Source organism: Misgurnus anguillicaudatus, chromosome 22 (genome assembly GCF_027580225.2).
Source record: "Misgurnus anguillicaudatus chromosome 22, ASM2758022v2, whole genome shotgun sequence".
Taxonomy (NCBI): Eukaryota; Metazoa; Chordata; class Actinopteri; order Cypriniformes; family Cobitidae; genus Misgurnus; species Misgurnus anguillicaudatus.
This window is the reverse complement of record NC_073358.2, coordinates 46,838,794-46,850,602: the sequence shown is the minus strand read 5'-3', so window position 1 is coordinate 46,850,602 and position 11,809 is coordinate 46,838,794.

Genomic DNA, 11,809 nt, shown 5'->3' with positions numbered 1-11,809 from the left:
TGGTGATGTTTTTTTTTAAATTGAGGTGATCATTACTCAAACAGGAGCTCAGGCTTAGGCTACTATTGGTGCTGCAAGGAGGACATCTTTTCAAATATTTTTATCATTTTCTGCCACCCCTCTTTATTTTTGATAATCTTTCCGTATCAAATCAGCATGAATTGGAGTGATGTCTTTCACATCACTTATGAAAGATAAATATCACTTATATCTCAGTTCACGTGTCTCCATCAGAGATTTTAAAGAAATCTCAACAATGTGTCCAACTGTCCTCCATTTTTTTAAGAATGAGATTTCAACATGTACCTTTCATATTAAAAGTTTTATATGTTTTAAAAGCCCAATTTTTTTGCAATTTAAGTTGTACATCTCGTACACCCTTAAAAATAAAGGTGGTTCACAGCGATGCCACAGAAGAACCATTTTTGGTTCCTCAAATAACCGTTCAGTCAAAGGTTCTTAAAAAAAGGTTCTTAAAAAGGTTCTTAATCTAAACCCAGACAAGTTGAATTTATTAAAAAAAAATGGAGGAAAGTTGTTGCAAGTAATGTGAACTATACACTTAATTTCTAGTAATTTTAACTTAATTCAGCAAGTTCAGTAAACTTCATCTTAAGTTGATTTAACTTGAAATAGTTTGTAATATCAATTGCTCTGTCCAACATCTTCATTAAGTTAACCAAGTTACTTTTGAAAAAAACTTGATTTTCCTCATAAACATACACAAATTGCGTTTTTGAAATGAATTGTCAGTACTGTGGAGCAGGGGCGTAGCCACGAGGGGGCCTGGGTGGGCCTTGGCCCCCTCATTTACATGTCCGCCCCCTCAGATTTCCAATTGCTTAAAATAAATAAAATAAGAAAATGTTGATTTCTTAGTCTGATTGATAGATTGACCAATCAAAATGCTGCACGGTAAATGCATTTAGCTCATGTCATGTGTTATTATGCGTAACTTACGCTGTCATCTTCGCATGAGAGTTCATTAATATTTGGTGACTAATGACAGCTGGCGCGCAAAGTACAATATTACGCTTTTTCAAAAAAGCACGGAACGATAAGCGAGAAGGAGAAAATGTGCCATCTACATAATCTGAGTCTACTTCATGTTCTTTTGAAACAGTGAAGTAAATATGCTGTTTTCAATGTGTACAGGTGTACAAGCTGTTTTATTTATAGGTGTTAAGCTATTGCCCCCTCATTTTAAGATGGAACCCTCCAAAAATAAAGTTCTAGCTACGCCCCTGCTGTGGAAATAACTACAATAAAAATGTGCTGAACAGGGTTCATGTAAACACTAATCACCTGAACGATGACTTCACAAAATGATCATTTACAACAAAACAACAATAATAATATAAGAGCTCTATTACATTTTATTAACAGATATTTAAGTAGTTAAAGTTTTTATTCTCTGAAAAAAGCTTAAATAATCAAAATATTCAGGCACAAAATGGCTATTCCTTGATAATTTTTTCATGTTCAATGTTTTAGTTTAATGGGTTTATATGCTTAAAAGTTAAATGAACTAAGATTTACATATATATGTGCAAAAAACAAACAATGAAGTACATCACTTAATATTTAAGTAAAGACAATATCTGGGTTAACAGTGCATAGCTTTTTTTAATCTAAGGAACCTTTTTTCACTACAGAGAATCTTATTTGAAACAAAATGTTTCTTTAGACGTTAAAGTTTCATTATAAAACCACAAAGCCAAAAATGCTTCTTCAATGGCATCATGAAGCAACTTCTGCATATTCCAACTGTATTTTTATTTGTCCAAATAAATTACAGACGAAACCTTAAATCTGATACTTTAATGTAAATGCAAACTCTTGGTAGTAGAAGTGCTTTCACATCACACTTTAAGATTCTAATATCTAAGTTCTTTGTCTAACTCTTTCTCCTTTAGAGATTCAAGAGAGATCTCATCAATGTGTCCAACCAGTTGTTTTACAAGAGACAACAAAAGTAAAATCCAAATATTTCAAGAGACCTTAATGTGTCTAAATGTCCTCAGGAATTTCAACATGAACATTTATCATAAAATGTTTCCTAACCTGAACTATCTGAGCTATACAAATTGCTTTACTGCATTTTCCAGCTGTATATTTATTTGTCCAAATGAATTACAAACGAATCATCAAAACTGATAATTCAATAAAACATTACTGGGGTCTCCGTTACATCTTATGAGCTAAAAAAATGCACACTTTAGGGTATGGAAGTGCTTTCACATCACACTTTTTGCAAAGAAAATATCTTGAATATCTCAGTTTAACCAATACAACAAAAGTTGCAATCAAACATTTCAACATGAACATTTATCATCAAATTTTTCCTAACCTTAACTATCTGATACAAATTGTACACCCTATTCCAGCTGTATTTTTATTTGTCCAAATGAATTACACACTGTAAAAAATACTTTGCTATCTTAAGATTTTTTGTTAAATTAACTCAGATTTACAAGTCATGTCAACAGAGATGAGTTGTCACAACTTAAAAAATATAGTTGAGAAAAGTCAACTTAATTTATGAGTTGTAACAACTCACTTGTAGTTACAACAACTCATCTCTAGCCAAGATAAATAATATGAAGTTGAAATGACTTGTAAATCCGAGTTGATTCAACAAAATTTAAGGCAGCAAAGTATTTTTTACAGTGCAGAAGAAACATCAAAACTGATCATTCAACAAAGACAACAATCTCTAATATCTCAGTTATTTCTCTCACTTGTATCTTCAAAAGATCTCATCAATGTCTTCAACCAGTTACGAAGGTGAAATCAAAAGATTTTAACATTTAAACATTTCTCATCAAACACCTCTAAACCCTTACTGCATTTTCCAACTCTTTGTCCAAATGAATTACAGAGAAAATATCAAAACTGATACTTCAATGAAACATTAAAGGAGTCTCTGTTACATCTTTTGAGCTACAAAAATGCAAACTTTAAAAAATGGAAGTGCTTTCACATCACACTTATTGCAAAGAAAATATCTTGAATATCTCAGTTATTTCTCTCATATGTCTTCTTCAGAGATTCAGAAGGGATCTTATCAATTTGTCCAACGGTACTCAGTTTAACTAATATAACAAAAGTTGCAATCAAAGATTTCAACATGAACGTTTATCATCAAATTTTCCTAACCTAAACTATCTGAGCTATACAAATCGTACACCAATTTCCAGCTGTACTTTTATTTGTCCAAATGAATTACAGAAGAAACATTAAAATTGATACTTCAATTAATCTCCTGAGTAATGCAAACTCGAATGAAAGTGCAATGAAAGAAAAATATCTTTAATATCTTAGCTAGGTCTCTCATGTGTCCCCAAAAAGATGTGTTTTCAAAAGATTTCAACATGAAAATTTCATATAACATTTTTCCAAGCCAAATTTTATGAGTTATGCTATTTAAACTTTACACCTCTATACTCTTACTGCATTTCCATCTATTTTTATTTGTCCAAATTACAAAAGAAACATCTTAGAAAAAAAAGATCAATAAATGAAACATAATCGCATGATATAAAAAGCAAACTGTGAGAAATTAAAAAGTTCTTCTTTACAGTCGGCTGCATTATGAATAAAGTAAAGATTAGAGTTTTTTAAAAAGATCATTCATATGCTAAAGTTGTAAGTATGCACTGCGCTTGAACTAAATTAAATGCAAGCTTTTTAAAGCAAAGTAGATGTTTTAAATCAATAAGATATGATCAGGGTTTTATGGATAATATAAATGTAGATAAACGCAGACATTCTCTATTTGTTTGTGTAAATGTGTTGATGATATATGTACACTAAAACCCCCTCACATATTTCTCATGTTTAGAAGAGTGTGTGTTGGGATGGAGGGAAAAGCAAGACTCGTGCTGTGTAAAAGGTGCTTGGTCACTATTTTAGAGAAGGAAAATAAAAAGAAAATAAGTGAATTAGCATGTTTTACTGTCTGTTTAATAGGTAGTAGTTTTTTTTAGCAAAATAACACTCAACAAAATTATAGTCCTCATACACCATTACTGTAATCATGAGCACCAATGCCTGTCCCAGCCCATGTCATGTACTTCATCAATATCATCATCATCATCATCAAACCTCTTCCTTCTCTATGTTTCCTGTCATCAGTCTCCCCCTCTTTCATCTTCACACATCTATGAGATATGCAGGGAGTATAAAGCATTTTGGCACTCTGCTGTGAGGAATCTGAAGGACATTATAAGGTAGAGAGAAAGATGGGCGGATGATTTTAAAAAGAAAGTAGTTTAAGATAGCGGTGTGTAGATGTTCAGTAGCTGTATGTCTGAGATTGTTTTGCTTAGTGGTGTGCATATTTATAATGCTTGTGAAAAAGACTCTGATTAATTAAGAATTCAAAAAAGAAAGAAAGAAACATAGAACAAAAGAATTTATAATGAAGAATGATTATCCCTAAATAAAACATTATGAATCAAGAGCAAAGAAACAAAAATTTTGATAATAAAAAATAGATTTTAGGTGCATTTAGATGCTTTTAAAAATAAAGTTTATTATCTAATGAAAACCTTAAAAATCATGAACAACAGCATGATCAGGTTATGATGTCATCAGCTTGAAATAAATCACTTGTATTTGTTCTTGCAATAAATCATGTTAATTTTTTCCAGACATAAACCATTTATGTTTTCCTGAAAGAATGGTATGAACACCTTACATGGTTAAAGTGTTCTCAGAATTTATCTCTGCTAAAATTAGAAATAACCTACAGTATGCTGAAAATGAAGGAGTTTATTATATTTATGTATTGTTAAAATCAATAAGATTGATTTATTTTACAAACTACTGCACTTACTTATAAAATATGTTTTCTTTCGTTGTTTACAATTTTTTAATAGGTTTTCAGTTAAATAAAAACTTATAAAAAGAAAGTATTAATTAAGTTTTATGAAGTTTAACAATAAATAATTCGATTTGTTCCAGATATAAACAATAAAAACATGTTTTGGTCTTTTGCAATAAATAAACCAGGATAGTTAAAGCGTGATCTAGTTTAAAAGATGATAGATCTTAACTTCTGTTCAAACTAATAGGATCCACATGTACTTATTAAAGTATCAGATTAAAGATCAGATTAATTTAGTAAGTACATGATCAGATTATTTTAGTAGATACATTGCAACTTTCCTAACTTTAATATTCAGCTAAATGTGCAAAGAGAGAATTGATAAAGATATCATTGATAAAGATATCAATGAAATGTGAGGATTTTATCTTTTACTTGCTTAGTCTTTCTCCATGTTTGTATGTGTTTTAGAGCTACACAAAAGTTGTTTTTCTTTTCCAAAATTATATAATAATTGTAACAAATCAATAAAATATGTTGTACTCTATACTAACAGATTATTTGATTGTAAATGTACACCTCCCTAGCTCCCACCCCACTGCCAACTGATTCCCTCCTCCACCCATTCACTCTCCTGTAGCTGAGAACTTTGCGATCCCAGGATTGTTTGAACAGGGTCCTCACATCAAGGCCATGCCTTTAGCTAGGGGCTATTGCCCTCTGACCTCTCCTGCAATAGGTATGTGCAGAAAGACCTCAAAGAGCTGGAATGCGTCTGAAGTCAAACCTGAGCGCTAACACACAAACTAAAATGAGGTACACGCACACACACCAGTGAGGACCACCGAGGGGCCGGGAACTTGGAGAAAACAACATGTTCAGGAACTTCATCACATGCATGCAGAAAAACAGGAGTCCTCCTCTATGTGCTGAACCCTCAACCTTACACAGAAACAGTACGATGGCCACTCTTTTTGTAGCATTTGCATGAAATCTTCATTCTTGTTGACTTATTTTAAAGCCACCACAAACATGATCAGGTTACGAAGACCTGTTTGCTCAGTTTAACAGGAGATCATACTGATACAAACTCTGACCAGTAGTCATTCATCATGAGATGCTTCAATCAGAGCAATGATTGATCACTCACATGTTACTGGTTTTCTCTGGTATCATTGTGTTTTTCCCATCATCCTCACATCTAGTGTTGTTTCATATAACGTCACATACAGTGAACAAACTTCTGTTATGAAGTCACAAAATTAACAAACTAAAAAACATGACAACGCAACTAACTAAAGTGTCAGTGATTTAATAAATAACACTCTTTTTTATTTTAGCATTTTATATTAAATACAAAGATCAAAGTATTTGTACTATCAATGATTCTTAAGTCAAACTATAGATTATTCAAATCACTTTATTGGTTTCTGGATTATTTAAAGCACCAATAGATGTTTTTCTGAAAAACAAAAGGTTCTTTGTGGAACTGAAAAAGGTTTTCTTGTGACATAAAGCTGTAGATATAATAGTTCTAATTGGACTTAAAAATAAAAACTTAAAGAACATGAAGACCTTTATATGTTAAATGTGTTTTTTATGTAGTAAATGTATAAAAGTTGAAGTTATAAAGTAATCATAAATAGCATTTTGCAATTGTTTTGCCCAAGCAAATAAAGAAAAGAATACAACTTTTATTTATGATTGTGATCAAGAATGATATATGTTTATAACTTTTATCTTACACTGACTAGTTATTCTATAAAATTCACTTAGAGCAGTAATATATCAAAATGTATGTCAAATTTCAGTCTAAGTGTTCTGAATTAAAAAGTGAAGCTGAATTTAAAAAAAAACTAATGCTTAAACTGCTTAAATCTGAAGAAAAACAAACTTGTTTGAATACAAATCATTAACATATTAAAAAGTTCCTAACAAAACTGCTAAACAGACTGATCTGTAACAATAAGAATAATTTCATTCGTTTAATTTTCATTCTAAAAAGACAGATATTTTGCAATTCGATTAAATAGACTTTTGTTTTATGCACAGAAATTATGCTATTGATTTAATAAACAAATTAAATTCAGAATTAATCACATATTCGTTAAAACAAACAGATTGATTGACAAATAAACAAAATAATTCAGATATCCATCTACTAAATGACTTGAAAAACGTGTTAATGCAGTTTTATAAGTACGATTTAAAACATAAAGATATTTCGTTTACAGCTTACGCAATAAATAAACTTTTGTCACAAAGAACGCATATTTGTACTTGTTAAAGTGTTATTATTAAATATCGACGAATGAAATCAGTTTTAAAATCGACAACTTGTTACAAACGAACGAATAAATGAGTTGCGTTTCGATTTGATGTCGAGCAAAGGTAGCGCGGTTGAGTTTTTAAAGATGTGACAACAAACGAGCACTTTAAATAGACACGCCCCTTCACAACACACACACACACAGCACACACTGAGGAATGTTAGACATCTCTGTGACCTTTAATCGCTTTTAAAGATGAGCCCCAATAGTTTTACATGAATGAACCGTCAGTTTTACGTCTCAATAGGGTTCATTCATAAACACATGCAGTTGTTAAGAAAGACAGAGTAGAAACTTAATGAAAGCTGTTCATAAAACACTTTATGGTAGATAACAAATTTTATATGTTGATGAAAACAACTAGATTTAAAGAAGTTTCACATTTGAAAAAAGAACACAAGCTTGTTTTATATTGTTTTTAAGTCCACAACTTAATATAATATCTTAAACAACAAGCAAAGACAACAACATAAAAATAATTTTGTAACATTAAATACAACTTTAATGTGCAAAATAATTAAATGTTTTTGTTACAAGGCAAAATATTGTGGTAATGTGACAATTGTATGTGTAATGAAGTATTACAGATTTAGTAAAATCAATATAAAATAATTTCATTACCTGTCAAAGATCTTGTAAAATTATTTATCTTATTTTGTTTAGTAGACAGTAACAATAATGAAAAGCATTAGTAAATGGTTTTAACTGATTTCAAATGAAAAAAAATGTCTATTCTCAATTCAGATAGGAAGGGACAGATGAATTTATAAGTTTACATTGCTCTTCAACCATATATACGTAAAGTAGGCTAATAGTTTTGTTTTGTTTTATCTAAACTAACATTAAAATTGCACTTGGCATATAGCTTACATTCGCCTTTTAACTTACAAAACATGAAAGTTATAAAAGAATCAAAGCTATAACTCAAATGCAAAAGAATAAATAATGTAAATTCAAGATTAAAGATTAATAAACACACACACACACACACACACACACACACACACACACACACATAATCCATCAAATCAATTTATTGAACAATAAATGATCCATCTACCCTTTTGTTGGTGTCACAACCTTTATCAAAATGGCCGTCTTTTGTTCATTCTACAAATCTTCGCTCCGATAGGCAGCACCACTGATATTGAGCAGGTATGTAGGGGGATCTGGGTGGTATGTACAGAGCAGAGCCGCGGCCTGGCGCCACATGGATATGCACGAAACCTGAGACCTCGAGCAGTGGCTCTGAACTCTGACATCTGGGAATTCTGTGGATGGTGACCTCTTAGGGTCAGAGGTCATCTGGGAGTCCAACAGTTTCCTTTTTGAGATGGCGAGAGAGAGAGAAAGAGAGGGGAGAGAGAGCACGTCGACCATAAGAGGGTTATTGACTGGTTTGAAGGGAGGAAGGAGAAAAGTTGATGATGCCCCAGTCCACATCTGGCAATAATGGCGGATTTCTTATTATTTACATTTCCATTCAAGGAAGCATTTCCTGTACCTTGGTGAAAGGAGAGATTGAGCGTCCTGTGAGAGCTTACATCTGTGTGTGTGTCCATGTGTGTTAAGTGTATGTACGTTCCTGAGAGGTTGCGGAGAGGGGACGTGATTGAACGCTCATAACGTTTTGATTCAGAACGTTTGTTCGCTCTTTGACAGCACCAAACCCATAGCAGATGGGAAAGGTTGTCATTATCAATCAAAAAATATGTAGCTAATAAAATGTGCTTGAAATTTGGGCGTAAAAAGAGAATGCATAAAGCTAACATTTTTCAGCATTGACACAACATTAAAATATTTAATTGTGAGCCTGTCTGTGAAAACCAAGCTAAAGTCTCAATCTAATGATGAGATTTAAAGCATTAAAATTTGATTTCAATTATTGATTTCACTTCAACCTTCAATCTTTTACATGACCTTACTCAGTCAATATTAAAGATATCAAGGTTATATTTTCACAGAATGTTCTAGAAAACGATTAATGAAATTATTTTACAGAGAAAAGAAAAATGCTATCAATTTCTTACATAAATGTTATAGTTTAAAAACCTGCAAATCTTTAACATGTTTTGTGATGAACACGAGAGCCCTGAATGTAAAGACACAACATGTTTGTTTTCTTATTACAAAAAAAAACAACCTCTACTCTTTTCTTTTTTTCACTTAGCCACAAAACAATTGAACATACTTCATTACTAAAGCTTTTGTGATGCTAAACTGAAATTGTGAAAGAATTGATCTCTGTAGCATCATAAATACTTTGAATATTTAAAGGAAGTGATCAAAGGGAGAGATGCACAGCGTGACCCGTACGAGTGATGTTTGCGGGTTAAGATATGGTGAAAGTGCATTAATGTACCTATGTTTGCATGTCACTCAACTCTAAAAAGCCTTCTATTTCCTGTTATAACACCATACAGTGTGCAGAAGGCTCCATGCCACCCACCCAGCTGGAATGTCATGCATGCAATTAGGAGAGATTGTAGCAGGAGCTGGGGGGCTGGGTCGGGGGCTGGAACTGGGGGTGGGGGTACGGCGAGGATCTGTAGGCTGCCTGAAGAGTCAGTAAGAGGGGGTGGAAATAAAGGAAGAGGTGGAGGGGACCTTCAGAAAAACAGACGAGGTGAGGAGACGTATATACAGCCTTCTCACAACCTCACACGGCTAAACCACAGTTACTTTCCCTTCACAGTCATCAATACCCATCAGTTGGAATTGGTCCCCAGTCAATAGCCCCCTTTCCAGGAAAGATACCAGAGGGGGGGAGAGGGGACGGAAGACTGGGGGGAGAGTCACATGCTACATTACCAAACAGAAGGAAATGTATGAATCAAAGAGGAAGGGAAACACGTTAAATACTGACAAGTCAGAACTGTCGCAGTGAAATGAATGTACGAAGCTTTTACAAAAAAAAAACAAGATGAAATTAAACATCTTTATGTTATATCAAATTGCAAAGAGTAATGTTCACACTAAAAATGTAAAAATGTTTTCATGGCTCACTGAAAATGTGATTGTTTCGTTTGTGGGATGTTTTTTGGAATACATTTTTACAATTCAATTTCAGTGCTGAGGACACCACTCACTATTTTGTGTGTCTGTTTTTATAAAACATGTTCATGAATATCTTAAGATGATGATTTAAATCAGACATGTTAAATAAAATATCCTTTTATTTAATTGAAATTAAGACATGCTAATTCTAACATGAAAAATTAATATTTAACTGTGTTGCATTTCAATAAAAGGTAGAAGTGAAACTTAAATGAAGATATCAATAATTAAAACTTATGGTGAGATTAAACATATTCTAGACATTTCTACAAGAATCATTTTGTTTATAAAAAGTGTTGAATTCCCCTGGTTTAAAGACTTTTTGTTTACCTTTTATGTAATTCCCCTGGTTTGACACTTTATATTTACCTTTAAATTTTTGGTGTCTAATTTTAAGCTGATTTCTTATATTTATACTCTTAACAGCTGGCCAAAGAAGCAATGTAATAATATAGATTTCACACACTCTCTATATAGAAATTAAAGTGTTTGAATTATTTAACTTATATGACTTATCCTTTGTGCAGTTAATATTTCTTTGTAAATAACAGCTAAATTGTTAATCACAAAATACTCATAAACCATAAAAGATTAAAATGATTTTTACGTTTGTTTTAAACAAGCATTTTAGTTAAATTTCGAATTAAACCAATCAAAATTTTTAAGGATTCAACTATGTTTGGTTGAACAGGCAACTGTCAATGTGTAGAAAATTATTAGGTGTTAATCAACAAATTATTATTATTTTTTTAAATAGGGAGTGTACGTTTTTGGCCCTATAGATGTGCAGTATTTATGTACATATTTAAAATAACTTTCCATAAATAGTTTTTATAAAAAGACTTCGAAGACTAAGTGGTATGGTAAAGACATTTAAACATTAAAACAACATTTTCAAAGCCGTGTGAACAAACAGAAGCACATGTGCAAATTACCCCTTTCCAAACTTATATGAGTTTTTTCCTTTTCTTGGCTGTGGGCGTGGCTAACACCGTTTGAGCAGCGTCACATGGTCACTACAGAGGCGGAGATTTTACTGGGAAACTATTTCTATTTTTTTCTTCGGCAAGAAAGCACATGCAACATTTAGATAGGTGTAATAAAGAATAAGAGATAACGTTTAGTTGTATAAACTTGTAAAAATGCGAAATACATTTTCTAATAAAGTTTACATTTTGCCCAAATATTTTGTCAAGCAAAATTATTTTTTAAAGATCTTCTTACTGAGGCAAAAGTTATTTGAAATTTAAAACCTGATTTAATTCAAACTATTTCAAATGTAAACATATTCGTTTTTCTTAAAATTTTCCTGATCATTCAGTGGTTCAATTTTATAAATATGTAATAATGTTATAAATATAGGCTATGTCTTTTTTTTAAATATAAACTTTTGTGTACATGAACACGTATAGCTTACGTGTGTGTGTGTGTTTTCAAAGTTTCGCATTCGAGAGATCACATGGACACAAAGGACAGCACGTGCAACTCGTGCAAAAACAAGAGCATGGGCTATATATTAACCATTGCATGAGAGCGACAAGAAGAGGGTTAATGGCTCGTTGACAATTGCGAAGTGCATGCAAATTTGCGC